Here is a 15,165-nt window from a genome sequence, read left to right on the forward strand (position 1 = left end):
GCAGGCTGCTTTACCTTCTGAGCTCTCTCTTAGGCCCAGGCCCACTTGGAAATTTTTTTTTCTTTTAACTCATTGCAAATAAAATCCCACACTGACTAGCCTGGTCTATAGATCGAGTTCCAGGACAGCCAGGGCTATAAAGAGAAACTTGTCTTGAAAAATCAATATTTCCCCCACCCTGACCCGCAAGAAAAAAAAATCCACATACTGAAATTAATCAGACCCAAAGATGATACAACTCAGTGAACTTCTGTACCTTCAGAGCAGCCATTGGAAAGGGAGACAGTGGAGTGTCAGACACATTTTATGCTTTCACTGTTCAATTTATGTTTATGCACTTATCCACCACCCAAAAAGGGAACTGGATGACAGAGAACTAGAAAGACAAGGAGCTTTATGTCCTTTATAACTCGTATCCATTAGTTCTTCCTCATGCCCTGGTGTCCAGCCTTTTTTTTCTCTTGTCTGCATGTTACACTGTACTCACGTGTACATTGGCTAGGTTCCACATACAAGGGAGAACGTGCGTTTGTTTCTTCTTTCTGAGATTGTGACGTCGCTTAATATGCTCTGTATGTGTTCCTATACATTTTGTGATTGCTTTTTCTCTTAGAGCTGAATGCTTACCATTTTTTCTAGGTCTCAGATTTTCATTGTCTGTTCATCTGTTGGTGGACAACTGAATTGATTTCAGTTCTTTGCTACTGTGAGTAAAGGAGTAATAAAACACAGGGTACAAGGGTCTCTGGTAGGGTGTCGAGTTTTCTGGGGGTATGCCCAGGATGGAAAAGTTAGGGCCATATGGAGTTTTATTTTTTAGTTTTTTCAGAATTCTCCAAACTGATCTCCCCAGTGGCTGTATTAATTTGCTGGTGCTTTTTATATGTATATTTCATTTCATTTCCTTTGCAGGACTAGCCTCTGCATTTACATCAAGTCTCCACAAGGTGGCAGCAGCCTGCTGTGATCTCTTTGGGGATTTTATTTCTGTCCTGTAGTTTTCCGTGGTAAACTATTTGTCAGCTAAAACTGCTAACAGATTGTTCACACCAGGCCCTGCTGATTTGGAAAAGCTAAATACACAGCGGTCGCTGAAAGTTCAGGGACATGGACTCTGGCTTAGTGACTCAACAAAGGTCCCTCTTGAAGGACTGATAATTTATGTCAGAAACCCTTAACATAGTTCTTGTCTGTTGCAGTTACTTGGCATTGAGACATATATATATATATAAAGAGAGAAAGAGAGAGAGATAGTGATATATATAGTGTGTTTGTACAGAAGTTGGCAGGGCCAGCACAAATTTCTCTGTGTGTATTGAGTAGCTTTCAAAGAACTTAAGTTGACTTAAATAAGAATGTCACCTGAGCTGTGTCCTGGTGACAGATGTGCCCTGAGTTGTGCCAGTTTGCAGCTGTAGGCTGATGGGGGGTACGTCGTGTTGATTGGGGATTATCTTTTTTTCCTGAAGCTACAAAACAGAAGAATCTGTAGCTGTTCATGACAGGGTTTTATTTTGGTGTGTGGGTGAGGACAAAATTATTGGTGAGTTGAGTTTCGTCTTAAAAGACCCCCCCACACACACACACAGGTAACATATACACAGATCTGAATGGAACACCACAAAGGAGGGTGTGTGTCCTGCAGGAGGGACTGTGACACTGAGTACTGGCCATGAGGCAGAAGGCAGGCGTGGGGGGGGGGCAGTTGGTGCAGGAAAAGCTGTAGGAATAAAGAGACCAGGCTGGGGGTAAAGAGCCTTCATTCAGTGAGACCACTCTGGCTGTCTTCTACTCGGCTAAATAGAAGGCAGAAAGGAGATGGGGTTTGTCTGCCAGAGTAGATGTTAAGTGTTTAAAATAAGCGGGTTCTTAGGAATTCCGATCTTTATATTGAGTTTCAAGAAACTTGGATGTGTAGTGTACCTGACTTGTGAGATGGAAGATGTGGGTAGGTATTAAGGGCACCATCTTGCCATTGTCTAGAAGCCTTGTGGGACCCATGGCAGACACCTAAAGTGCTGTGTAGGGGACCAGGAAGATGGCTCACTGGATAAAGGCTGACCATGTAAGCCTGATAACCTGAGCCTCATCACCAGCGGCTATATAAAAAGTCAGATTTTGGGACTGGAGAGATGGCTCAGAGGTTAAGAGCAGTGGCTGCGCTTCCAGAGGTCCTGAGTTCAATTCCCAGCAACCACATGTTGGCTCACAAACAATAATGAGATCTGGTGCCCTCTTCTGGCCTGCAGGCTTACTGTATACATAATAAATAAATCTTTAAAAAAAAAAAGCCAGATTACTATCTGTAATCCAGGTGCCCCCATGGTGAGATGGGAGGTGGAAACAGGACTGGAAGCTGGCAGGTTACCTAGTCTGGGGTGCATAGTATGGCAGAAGTGTGGCTCATGTGAGAGACCCTGCCTTCAAGTTAAGTTGAAAAATCAAGTCAAAAGCTTTTCTCTGGTCTATACACATGTACTGTGACGTGTATGTGCACACACACATCCACAGAGTGCTCAGCCTGTGACGAGATGCTCTTCACATAGCTATTGCAATATACTGACTTGAACTGCAGAGATGGCTCATGGTTAAGAGGGCTCACTGTTTTTGCAGAGGATGTGAGTTCAGTTCCTAGCACCCAAGTTGGACTGCTTACAACCTCGTCTGACTCCAGCACTCCAGAGACACAAAAATAAAATAGTAAAAAGTTTTAAAAAAGCATTGCTTTAAAAAGCAGAAGAACAAAAATCTGCGTTCCTCATTCCGAAAAAGCCTGCTTGCATTTAGGTCTGCTATCTAAAGTAGCTAAGCAGTTTCTGGGACTTAGAGGGTAAAGTTTTCCTATCTTGAGAGATTAGAGCGTTATCAATAGGGTACCTGGATGAATGGAATGTTGATAAGAAAGTGATGGTCAAAGTTGTTAGTTTGGGAAAGGTGCTGGCATTGAGTCTGCCACTTACCAGGCCCTGCTTGTTAATAAGTTGTAAATGGGGCTGCATACTGCTTTGTAGGTTACTTAGGAGCCAAGCAGGCCACTGTTTCTTGGTTTTTTTTTTTTTTTTTTTTTGAGAGACAGGGTTTCTCTGTGTAGCTTTGCGCCTTTCCTGGAACTCACTTGGTAGCCCAGGCTGGCCTTGAACTCACAGAGATCCGCCTGGCTCTGCCTCCCGAGTGCTGGGATTAAAGGCGTGCGCCACCACTGCCCAGCAGGCCACTGTTTCAACAAAACAAAAATCACTAGGGGCTGGGGGCATCGCTCGTAGAATGCTTACTTAGCATGTACAAGGCCTTGGGTTCAAATCGCCAGCATCCCCTTGGATTCATCCCCTTTTTCTGTTCTTTGGTAGTACCTGTTCTGCAGGCAGTGTGGGCCTGGCTCAAGCACCTAGCCCCTCACTTGTGAGAGGGCCGTTAGCTCTCCCCAATGGACTGCAGTTTTCTGAAGTGGCAGGCAGGGTTAGCAGCCCTGTGAGGTAAGTCAGGGAAACGTGGAGAAGAAAAGGGAAAGACGAAATCAGAATTGGCTGGCTCGTCCCTGCACGTTTTTTCCCTGGTGACTGTTCATTCTACATTAGCTGTCCTAATGATTCTGGACTTTGAGATCTTTTTAAAGCCTATGTTTATGGTGCCTGTTGTAGCTAGAGTTTTCCTGCCTTGCCCACAGTCAGGACAAATCTCTGTCACCCGCCAGTCCCACAGCCGCTCAGACCCAACCAAGTAAACACCTCAGCCTTCCGCTTCCCAGAATTCTCCTCTCTCCTTGTCCCACCTACTTCCTGCCTGGCCACTGGCCAATCAGTGTTTTATTTATTGACCAATCAGAGCAACTTGACATACAGACCATCCCACAGCAGCCTGTGTGTATATGCATGTGTGTATGGTCACACTTGCCCACATGTGTGTGCGTGTGGAAACCCAGAAGGCAACATCAAGTATCTTACTGTTCCCCCACACCACCACCATCATCATGTTTATTATTGTTATCACTGTAGTTATTGACCCTAGAGCTGGATATCTTCAGCTTGAGCAGCTGACCAATGGGCACCCTGGAATATGTCTGTCTCTGTCTCCTCACTGGGCTGGGGTTACACCTCACTTTTACATAGGTGCCGTGGATCTGAACTCAGGTCCTCATTGGGCAGCAAGCGTTTTACCCCCGAGCTATCTCCACAACTGTGGGGAGAGTTTGTTCCAGGAAACCTAGTAAGTCCTTGGGACAGACCAAAGGGAACCTGGGAAACCAGAGGGTTTACTGGGCTTCCTCACAGTGCAGCGGGAAGATATCCTAGCTGTGTTCTTGAAGACCACGTTCTACAACACCAGCCCCGTGATGCCAGACTTTCTGAGGTAAGGTCTACTCAGATGTGGTCAGTCCGTGAGTGGACTAAGGTAGGTAGGTGGGAGTCGCCTGTGCGCTGGCTGCCTCAGCTCTGCAGTCTTCTGGACAGTCTGTGTGGTTGCTCCCCTTTGCTACTCTCCTCTGGAACATGGTGACACCACTTCTGTTTTCTGGATGTGGAGATGGGGGTGGGACTGATTACACAGGAAATGTCACTAGCGAGCTACAGACTGCTCCAGGGAAGTAAGTCTTCATTCATGTGTTCAGGTTCCTTTCCCTGACACTGGCTTCCATCCTGAGTGAAAGGCCAGCCGCATCCTTAGAGGAAAGTGCATGGTTTCTTAACAAAAATATTTGTTGTGTGACGAGACTTTTCCTGGGGAGATATAGAACATATATATGTCTTCACAACTCAGGTTGGGAGCCCACAGTAGACCAAAGTACAGATAACCACCAAAGAACTTGTGTTTTATTGGGTACTTAAAGGACATGGGTGAGGGGTTACTTACAGGAGCAGAGATGACTTAATGACAGCTGTATCACCAAAGCCCACCCCGGCATGGATGACAGCTCACAAAAGCTGGGGACCTGGGGCACACTGCACAGACTGGAGTCAGCTCAACAGGTTTGAGAGTGTTATCTCCAACTGACTCGGTTGGTCTAAACCTTGCAGGCAGCCCAGCTGGTCTCTGCTTCTTCCAGGCCCCTAGGCTGCCCTGAAATCTTAAGAGCTTGAGTTGTCTGCTCTGGAGAAGAAGGGGCCTAGTGAATCTGGTCAGTTTCAGGGACTTCCTGAAGCCATTTTGAGTTGTTTACCTTCCCGTTTAAGGAGCTTCCTTGCGGGAGGGAATGCTTCAATCTTGAGGAAACTGCTACACAGCAGTATTTTAATACCTGGTTACATACAGTCATTCTTATTTTATTTTTTTGGTTTTTCGAGACAGGCTTTCTCTGTGTAGCTTTGGAGCCTGTCCTGGAACTCATTCTGTAGCCCAGGCTGGCCTTAAACTCACAGAGATCTGTCTGCATCTGCCTCCCAAGTGCTGGGATTAAAGGCGTGTGCCCACCACCCGGCCCATACATACAATCATTCATTCTAAGGCTGTTAGTGATACCAAAATCTGAGGAGGCCCAAGTCCCTTAATGTAAAATGGTGTCTTTTTTGCAGATTCTCTACATATATCCTGTTGCACACTTTAAGTCATCTCTAAATTATACCCAATTCCATAAAAATGCTATAAATAGTTGTTATAGTGTATTGTTTAGGAAGTCAACGATAAGTCCAGAAAGTACCCATTTGGAGAGTATTTTCAATTGATTGGCTGTAGACAACCAATAGACATGTAACCAACCCCATGCCTTCCAAACAGCAGTGGTCTCTATGCCTCCATATTCAGTGAGTAGTATCCAGGACATTTTCAATGATCTCAAGAGGTTTTACTTAATTCCTAGGAAGATCTTATCACAAGACTAATTTTAATTCCATTTTAACTTGCTGAAATATAAACCTAGTTTACGCCTCACTGAAGAGTCTTGGATTCTAGCTCATTCATTATTAAGCAGCATGAAATCCTAGCTTATTCTCTTCAGTCTCCTCAGGGGAGGGAATTAAGATTCTAAATTCTTTTCTTGAACATTTTTACTATTAAGTCCTGAGTATTCTCCCACAGCCTGTAGGAGGATATTAGCTTCTGCTGAGATTTGCCATCCTGGTAATAGCTATCCCAGCAGGTATATTTTGGAGTAAGCAAGCCAAGCCTTCCTGCCTTAAGTGCCACCATTTAATCTTGCAGTAGAAAGGTCAACCTATGCCTCTTGCACGTGTGTCTCTGGAATCAAAGCCATAATCAACTCGATAAAGGACCCCCAAGCAAAAACAAGGTTTGAATTGCTGTGTATGGTTTTAGGTTTTAAAAAATATTATTTAGAAAAGTAAGCAACAATACTGACAAAGCACCCTAATGCACCTACTATATAAAAATATATACACACACACACACACACACATATATATATATATATATATATACATATATATGTATATATATAATTTATTTTTGGTGAACTTTAGAACCCGTTTAGAGACTGGCAAGATGGGCCATTAGACTAAGAGTATTGACTCCATAGACTCATTTTCTGACCCCTATGTGCATACTGTAGCATTGCTCTATGGAGTTAGTTCTCTCCATCCACCTTGGGCTCCAGGGACAGAGCCCAGGTCATCAGACTTGGCAGCAAGGGCCTTCTCTAGATAGTTTGCTCTGGGTTCATAGATGGTCAGTGGTGGAATTGATTACTTAATTACTTAATTAGTCTTGATTACTAATTACAGCTCTTTACCTGCCATACTGTGATGTTCTCTTCAAAGGGTTTGGAGGACTCTGTGAGCTAGAGGGTTCATAGCTTTATCTATGAATAAATATTGTAGACAAGATCGTAGAGTTCTAGTGTGATGGGGTGACTGGGTACCAATGTTTGGAGATGAAACGACCTTCTATAGCTAGGTGATGCTCTTTGAGCAATCTCAAGAACTTTCCCCAAGGGCAGCAAGGCCTGTGTGGCAGTGATTGGCATGTGCTATTTCATATGAAGCTGATAGCTGTGGTGGGCACTAGAGTTACCAGGAACCTTGCTTTTGGGGGCCCACTAAAATTTCTTAATTATGAGAAACTCAAATATTTTCTTTTTTATTTCTAACCTAGAATCTTTTCATTAGTGGAACACTAGAAAACACCCATAATTATCAAGCCAAATATATGGTTGATATGCTGTCCTAGATATTTACACTGCCTGCATCGCTGGATGTTGTCAGTTTTTCATGACTGTCAAGAAGGCTGTGAAGAGCAGCCTTGCTGTAAGTTTTGGTGCACACACTTATTTCTTAGGACAATCCCCTAGAAGTACAATTATTTTACACAAAATATGAACGCTTTACTGCATTTATAGTATCTATTTCTACATATATGTGTTAGGGATATGTTTTGTCTTGTACCCTTGCTGACACTAAATATCCCCACCTTCATCTTTTTCAAATGTTCATTTTGGGCATGGTTGAAACTTGACGTATATTTGTAATGTCCTATATTTCTCACTCTATACTTTCAGTAGTAACTGAAATTCAGATTTGTGGAAGTGGTTTGAGACTGTTTCCTACCTTAAACACACAGGACATATAGAAAGGACAAGCTTCTCCCACTGTGTATTTCTGAGGACTACATGTGACACGCAGCAGAGTAGAAGCACTTCCTGAAGTGACCTGGCCTGATCCAGCGTTTACCTTGTTAATTCAAAGGCAAAATGTCCAGAAAATAATGTGCAACTAAATAGGGCACCTAATAAAGCATGACGTAGACCCAATCAAAAAGCAGGCAGTGAATTCACCACCCATTATCTTCAGAGAGCAGGCAGAGTTGATCAGATGTCTCCGACCTCAGTCCTAGACATATGAGTAGTCATCTAAGCACCATACCATATCATACCATAATACCATACCATACCATACCATACCATACCATACCATGAATATATCATTTTGTCAAAGAGCTGATAGTGCTGGCACAGAGAAAAGGGGTCCGGAAGAGTTTTAGAGAGAGAGAGATCCCTTTGTCTGTAGTTAAGTATTAACAAACCTGTCATCCTAACACTTGGGTGGTAGAGGCAGATGGATCAGGAGTTCAGTGATAGCATTGTCTACACATGTAGTCTGGCTAGTGCCTCCGAGATCCTGTCCCCCAAACTAAACAACCCACTCCCTACATACAGAAGGGTGGAGGAAAAGGAGTCACAGAGAGATGGGAGGAAGGGGAGACAGAGAAACAGATCAGAGGGAGTCAAGAGGCTAGGGACCTTGGGCAGTGTGTGTGGCCACTGGCAGTAGGACCGGGATTTATCCCTAGTGCATGAACTGGCTTTTTGGAGCCCATTTCCTGTGGAGGGATACTTTGGGAGGAGGGGAGGAAGAGGGAACTGTGGTTGGTGTGTAAAATAGAAAAAAAGAAAAAAAAAAAAAAAGAGGCTAGGGACCGCAATTCTTCAAGGGTGGTTAGCTGTAAGAAAGCTGTGCAGTCTCCACGAGCGTCCGTGAGAGCTGGAGCACCATATTTCTAGAGTTCTGGGCAGCTCCTGATGTCTCTAGTGAGCAGGCAGTATGGGCTCATCTAACTCAGATGCCAGGTCTAGGGGTGCTCTGGATGGTGCCCAGGTACCACAGGATAACAGACAGTGGAAACATCCTTGGGTCATTTGGTTAAAATAAACCCTTCATAAGTGACACCAGCGTATTTATTTAGTTTTTCTTTCTCATCCCCCCCACCTCCCGTGTCACATGTCACAGGGCCCCAGCTCTCTGTGTCCTGAGCCTGGGAGGCAGAAAGGGGAAGGCATGCCCTGTTTCCTCTCCAGATGTCTCCTCCCACCCTTTCTCCTTCATCCACCTTTCAAGTTCTTGTCTCCGCAAAGATGAAGTGCTTCACAGGAAACCCTTGCATCCTGTCTTTTGTAGCCTTTCTACCCAAATTAGGAGAGCCCAGGACTACTGGCCTGAGTCATGGCTGTGCAGGGTGAAAGTGATACATGCCCCAAATGTGGTCGTTTGAAACCTCCCCCTCTTCCATTCCCATTTTCCATGTATTTTCATGGAGGCAGAGTTACAGCATGTAGAATTCCTAGCATTTGGAGTTGATGTTAGTGTTTTCCACACAGAGATGGGAGGAATGAGCTGAAGAAGAGAGCAGGGATAGCATTCCCTACATGCAGGTACATGCCTGTGTCCTCCTCATACACGCTCCCACTTACTTCCCTGACTGCACCTGGGAGTGTTATTAATCATAATATTCCTTAACATTTTGCCACATTTATTTATTTACATATTTAGAGTGTGTGTCCTGTGCCACGGCGCTGATGTAGAGGTCAGAGGGGTCTATTCTTTCCTTCCACTGTGTGGGACCCAGGGATTGAACTCAGTTCATCAGGCTTGGCAGCAAGCGTCTGACCCACAAAGCCATCTTGTTGGCCCCAATTAGTTTTCTGTTTGAGGGTTCCATAGGATCCTAAAGTACAAGCAGCTGGGGAGGAGGTTCAGTCCAACAGCTTCCCAATTCACGACTCCCCCTGAGCATCACTATCAAATGCTATCAAGACTCATGACTCCCTCAGAGTGTCATTACCCAATGCTCATCAAGACTCATGACTCCCTCAGAGTGTCACTACCAAATGCTATCAAGACTCATGACTCCCTCAGAGCATCACTACCAAATGCTCATCAAGGCTTGTGAAGAGCCAGTTGTGGAACTGTGCGTTTTAAATCCCAGCACTATGAGTGTCAAGCCAGCTTGGTCTTGGGCTACACAGTGAGATTCAGGACAGTCAGGATTACATAGTGAGACACTTATGTGTGTGTGTGTGTGTGTGTGTGTATGTGTGTGTGAGAGAGAGAGAGAGAGAGAGAGAGAGAGAGAGAGAGAGAGAGAGAGAGAGAGAGACTTGGATAGAAACCAATCTTCATCTTAAAAACATTTACAAGTATTTGAAAATAATATTCTGTGTCTTCAAGCTTTCTCTTCTTCAAAATGCCCCATTTTAAGAATTTAAACTAGACGAAGGAGACATAAAATAGCGTTGACATAAAGTGGAGTCAAGTATTTACTGAGCACCAGCCCTAGGCAGGACGATGGCCAGGACTGTAGGCATGGTGGAAGTCTAAAAGGCGGGATTCAAAGCGAGCCCCTTCACAGCATTTAAGATTCAGAGAACGAATTATGAATGCACACTTGAGACCCTCAGAAGTCCAAAGCCCATACAAATAGCCGTTCAAGTGTCCAATATGAAAGTCACCTCTAGTTGTTTTTAGTTAATTGTTGAGTGGACTGGCATGAGAGGAAATAGATACTTTGAGGGTTTTCAGGAGGAGGAGGAGCTGGACGTGGGAGACTGTGAGTTAGGGTGGAACTCGGAGAAGCAACGTGATCAATCACTACAGGAAAGAAGACCAGATTGGAGAGCAGGAGCTTACGGAAACACAAAACTCAATAAAATTGAGTTTGCTTGTGTGAAAGTTTTGAGAATTTGATACGTACATGCGATTTTGAGCCAATACATGAGAAATTAGTGATTGAGAGGTAAGAATGGGGCGGAAGATCAATTTTTCTGAACCCTGATTTACCATCCAGAAACTTTGTTTCTTGTCAATGATGAATTGGGGGGAAAGTACAGGGACGAAAATCGCTGATTCCTGGTTCCTTCATAACCCTGGTAGAAATGAGCTGAGGAGCGATTTGGTGGGAGGAAGGCAGGAACATTTCGAGGGTGTTTGACCTTGAACCGGCAGACGGTGTGCTGGGCTTTCCCCTGGCGCTGTGCTTGGGCAGTGTGCTGACTAATTCCATCCAGCTCAGAGCAGGAAGTCTGCCTGCAGCTGGGCAAGTGAAAGTCTGCATGGAACCTGCAGAGCGCGGCTGCAGACTAGCTTCCAGGAGAGACCACAGTCCTGGGACTCAGAAACAGCCTCGCTTTCCTATTACAGCGGTCCCACACTTGCCAAAGAAACCGCCCAGAGTATAGAAGAGGTGGCCTTCTTAGCTATAAAGATGTACAGGAAGTTTAAGATTGCTCTTTTGGGGGTGAATGGGGAGCAGGAGGAGGGATGAGAAGGGGATCTGTGGTTGGTATGTAAAATGAATTAAAAAATTTTTCAAAGAAAAAAAAAGATTGCTCTTTTCGTATCCAACAGACTGCCAAGGGCATTTGATTGTCCGTTTCCCGGTTCCAGAACCTACTGCACTGTTTCATGTGTTTGTTTTACTATGTAGTCCAGGATAGCATAATCATGGTCCTCTGGCCTCAGTTTACAAGTGCTGGGTTTACCGGTGTTGGAAACCACAACACATCCGGACGTAATTTTATGGGACATGCAGCAGTTTCTCTAATGGACTTTAGTTTGGGGAACCTCAGACTTCCTATGTGATGTGGATACTTGAGGTAGCTGCTGGACGTGGTGGCACAAACCTCTAATCCCAACACTCATGAGGCAGAGGCAGGCGGATGTCTGTGAGTTCAAGGTCTACATAGCGAGTTCAGGACTACTTAGAGAGACCCTATCTCAAAAAACCTAAATAAATAAATAAATAGGTAAATAGAAAAGAAAAAGAGAAAGAAAATGGAGTCTTCACTTTCAAACAAGCTCACTGGGGCTAATAAGTTAGATGGTTCTGAGACCTGATGTTGGGTAGCAAGATCCTTCTAGACGGCAGTCTTGAGGTAGCAGTGTGAGTTTCTCATATCAAATCTTGGTGCTTGCTGATGCCCCCTGAGGAGATCTTGTTTTCTGCCTGTCGCTTTGCTCTGTGTGGACATCATAAGACTGTTTTGTGTTTTGACATGTTACCCCCAAACCAATGAAAGCACAACGTAGGCTTGGAAACTTGTGCCTGGAAAGCTCCCTTGTCAGCTCAGCCACTAGGAGAGTGTTAATGGGCATCTCAATTCCCTTCCAGGACTAACTCAAATTCCTCTTATTTTCATGCACAATGACTTCATGCTGTGCCATCTATCCTGGAAGAGGCTCTGTCTTTAAAGCCCCTAAAGGACCCCAGGTAAATTCTCTCTAAGGCAGCAATACTGTCTGATCTGCTCCCCTGGGTTTAGATGTCTGTATTCTTTCAGTATAACACCCCGCTGGTCCTCCTTACCACATCCCAATTTTATCAGCCTTTCCATTAGAGCCAAGCTTGATTTAACCAGTGCAGTCAATGATGGAGCACCATTGTTTATTTTTCAATGCTGAGCATGGTGGCACACAGCCTTTTAAATGACGTACTCACTTTATTTTATATGCATGTGTGTTTTACCTGCATATATATGGGCATGTGCACAACATGTGTGCCTCATGCCAGAAAAAGGTATATCCCTTAGAATGGAAGCTATGGATGGTCATGAGTCATCATGTGGTGCTGGGACTTGAACCTGCGTCCTCTGTAGAAGCAGCCAGCTCTCTTAAGCACAGAGCCATCTCTCCAGCGCTTTCGTGCTTTTTTAGCCAGTGCCTTTTTATTTTTCTTCTTCTTCCCCTGTCCAGAGTGGATGCTTATTGACAAGGAAACAGAAGTGTGATGCAGATGTCTCCACAGACCCTTAGAATCAGTTCAGATTTGAGACAGCCCTCGGTCACACTGGACCTTTCTCTAGTGACATATAACCTTTTCCACCCAGGGTTCTCACTGCGTTCTGGTGAAACCCTGTTCCTGCTTTTCTTTCTTATTTTTCTTCCAGAGCTTTTGCCTCCTCCCTTCCATCAATTCCTTTCTTCCTCCCTCCCTCCCTCGGTCCTCCCCTCACTTTCTACCCCCCCCCCCACTTCCTTTTTTTTTTCTTCTCCGCCACCCTCTTTCTAACTCCGGACTTGGTCTCTAGCTCCCTATGCAGCCCAGGGTGACATAAAACTAAATCTTTGTGTCTCTACTTCCTCAGCACTGGGGCTGTAGGCATGAACCACCTCACCCCATTTATGGCCATGCAAGGGATAGCCCAGGGCTCTGTGCATGCCAGGCTACCACTGTTCCAACTGAACCACATCGCCAGCCCACCAACCCTTTCTCAGAGAGGAGAGGAAGACTAAGGAAAAAAGGCTCGAAGAGAAAACCATCGCCATAAAGGCAGAAGGGAAAGCAGGCTTCTGTAGTTTAATTCTGTTTCCTCACACTCAAGTAGTTCCTAGTCTCATAAATATCGGCCCATGGAGACCCACGCACAGCTTCTCCATTTGACAAATAGTCATTGCGTTTAAAAAGCAGGGTCTGCTGGGCACGGTGGTGCACACAGAAGCAGGCAGATCTCCGAGTTTGAGGCCAACCTGGTCTATGTAGTGATGATCTGAGTTCAACTTGACAGAGAAACCTTGTTTCAACAAACAACCAAATGAGAGAAAGATGGAGACAGAGAGAGAGAGAGAGATATAGACAGAGACAGAGAGAGATACAGAGATAGAGACAGAGACACAGAGAGAGACAGAAAGGTTAGTTAGCCACTATGGATTGTGACCTTGTGTCGCTTCTAAAAAAAACACATGGTGGGGCTCATTATTTATTTCGAACAGATACAAAACAATGAACAGATTCAAAGCACCCTGAACCTGGGGCTATTCTACCGCATCAAACTGGGAAAAAGGATCATGTTGACTTGGTGACGAGTACTGCTGCCCGGCAGGGTATGCTGTCACATTACCACATTTTTAATCTTCAGTAGGAGACCCAGAGCTAAGGTGACTCCAGGAAATGAAGCCTGGATTCTTTGTGCTAGGGACTAAACAGACAAGCTGTATATTTAATTAGCTCAAACAACCTAAAGGAAAGAAGAGTCTTTTGCTTGAGGGAGCAACAAGCTGTAAGAAGAATGGAGTCAGAGAATAAAATCCAGGATGTTTTGATGTTATTCTAGCCTGGTGTTCTCATACTCCGTGCCTGACTTCAACATAAATATATGATATCCAGGAAAATAAATCACTTGGGGATAAACGCAGGGTTAAAGTAAACCATGTACTAAAAACTTCTGTTTGTGAATAAGATAGTTAAAAAAAAACAACCCACCTCAGTTTAAAGTTTGAATTTAATTCTAATTTATAATACTCTTTTAAAATGTGGTATATGATAAAATACTGAACTGTCTTGTTTTATGAGAAATCAGAGTTCATATAAAAAGCAAAACTAAACAGAAAAGACTGTGAAATCCTTTAATGTGTCCACCAGTCTGCTTGGATTAGGATATGTAACAAATAAATAATGCCCTAATCCCAGTGGTTTGCAAGACCAGAGATGCCTTACTGCCGTGCCCAATGTGGGTCAGTCGGGAGACAGCTCATTGAACTAGCTCAGAGATGCAGACTGATGGGGAGTCCACCCTCTTACCACATTATCATTTCCCCACACAGTTCCATAATCCCTGAGGCAGAAGAAGAAAGTCATGGTGAATGACACATGGGTTTTACACTCTTCTGCCTGGAAGTGACTCACACACATTTCATGGGCCAGAGCAAGACAAAGAGTAAGGAGGCAAGAAGAAAAAAAAAAAAAAAAAAAAAAAAGCTGCACTCTGTTCCTGGAAGCAGAGAAGAGCTTTCTGATGAATGTATTTGCTCCTTCCAGTGTCTACCTCTTTTTCCATCAAATATTTTGTTCTCAGTTCTCACAATGCTTTTTCTTCTTCCCTAAGGAAAAGCACCCTACGGTACCGACCAACCAATCCGAGTGTCCAGTGCCAATCTAGGGTTTATTACATAATGTCTGAGCATCTGGCTGATACTATAGCTCATTACCTGAACAGATAGACTAGAAGCAGGAAAACAACAACTGTTTCTATTTAGAAAGAAAAAGAATCGCAGCCGAGCAGGTATTTGTTTGGGTTTGTGGCTTTGACATTTTGCTTGGCTTGGTCACAGGCACCTCTTATACAAATTATCGCACGATTGGAACTTGGTTCGGGATTTGGAAGAAGCACACTTTAGTTTTACTCTGTGATTTCTGGTTGTACTTGAAAATTAATTTTTTTCCTCCTAATCATCTCTTTGATGTATATAAAATAGTGTTGGCAAAAAATCTTTGCTAGGACTTTGCTACCTGCCCCTTGATGATAAAGGTACAAGGATCAGTTCCTGGGTGATTTTAAGCATTCTCTTAAAAGCTGAATAAATTTCTTATTTAAGTCAGAATTTTCTCTCGAAGCACAATGTTCAGAACACCCATGTTTCTTTCTGCATTCCTGGAACTCTCTCTTCCTCTCTTGATTTAGTAGAAGGTTGCTAGAGTTATATTCATACATGTTTCATTCTGAATTCCTGC

This window comes from Peromyscus leucopus, chromosome 16_21 (assembly GCF_004664715.2).
Source record: "Peromyscus leucopus breed LL Stock chromosome 16_21, UCI_PerLeu_2.1, whole genome shotgun sequence".
NCBI classification, from domain to species: Eukaryota; Metazoa; Chordata; class Mammalia; order Rodentia; family Cricetidae; genus Peromyscus; species Peromyscus leucopus.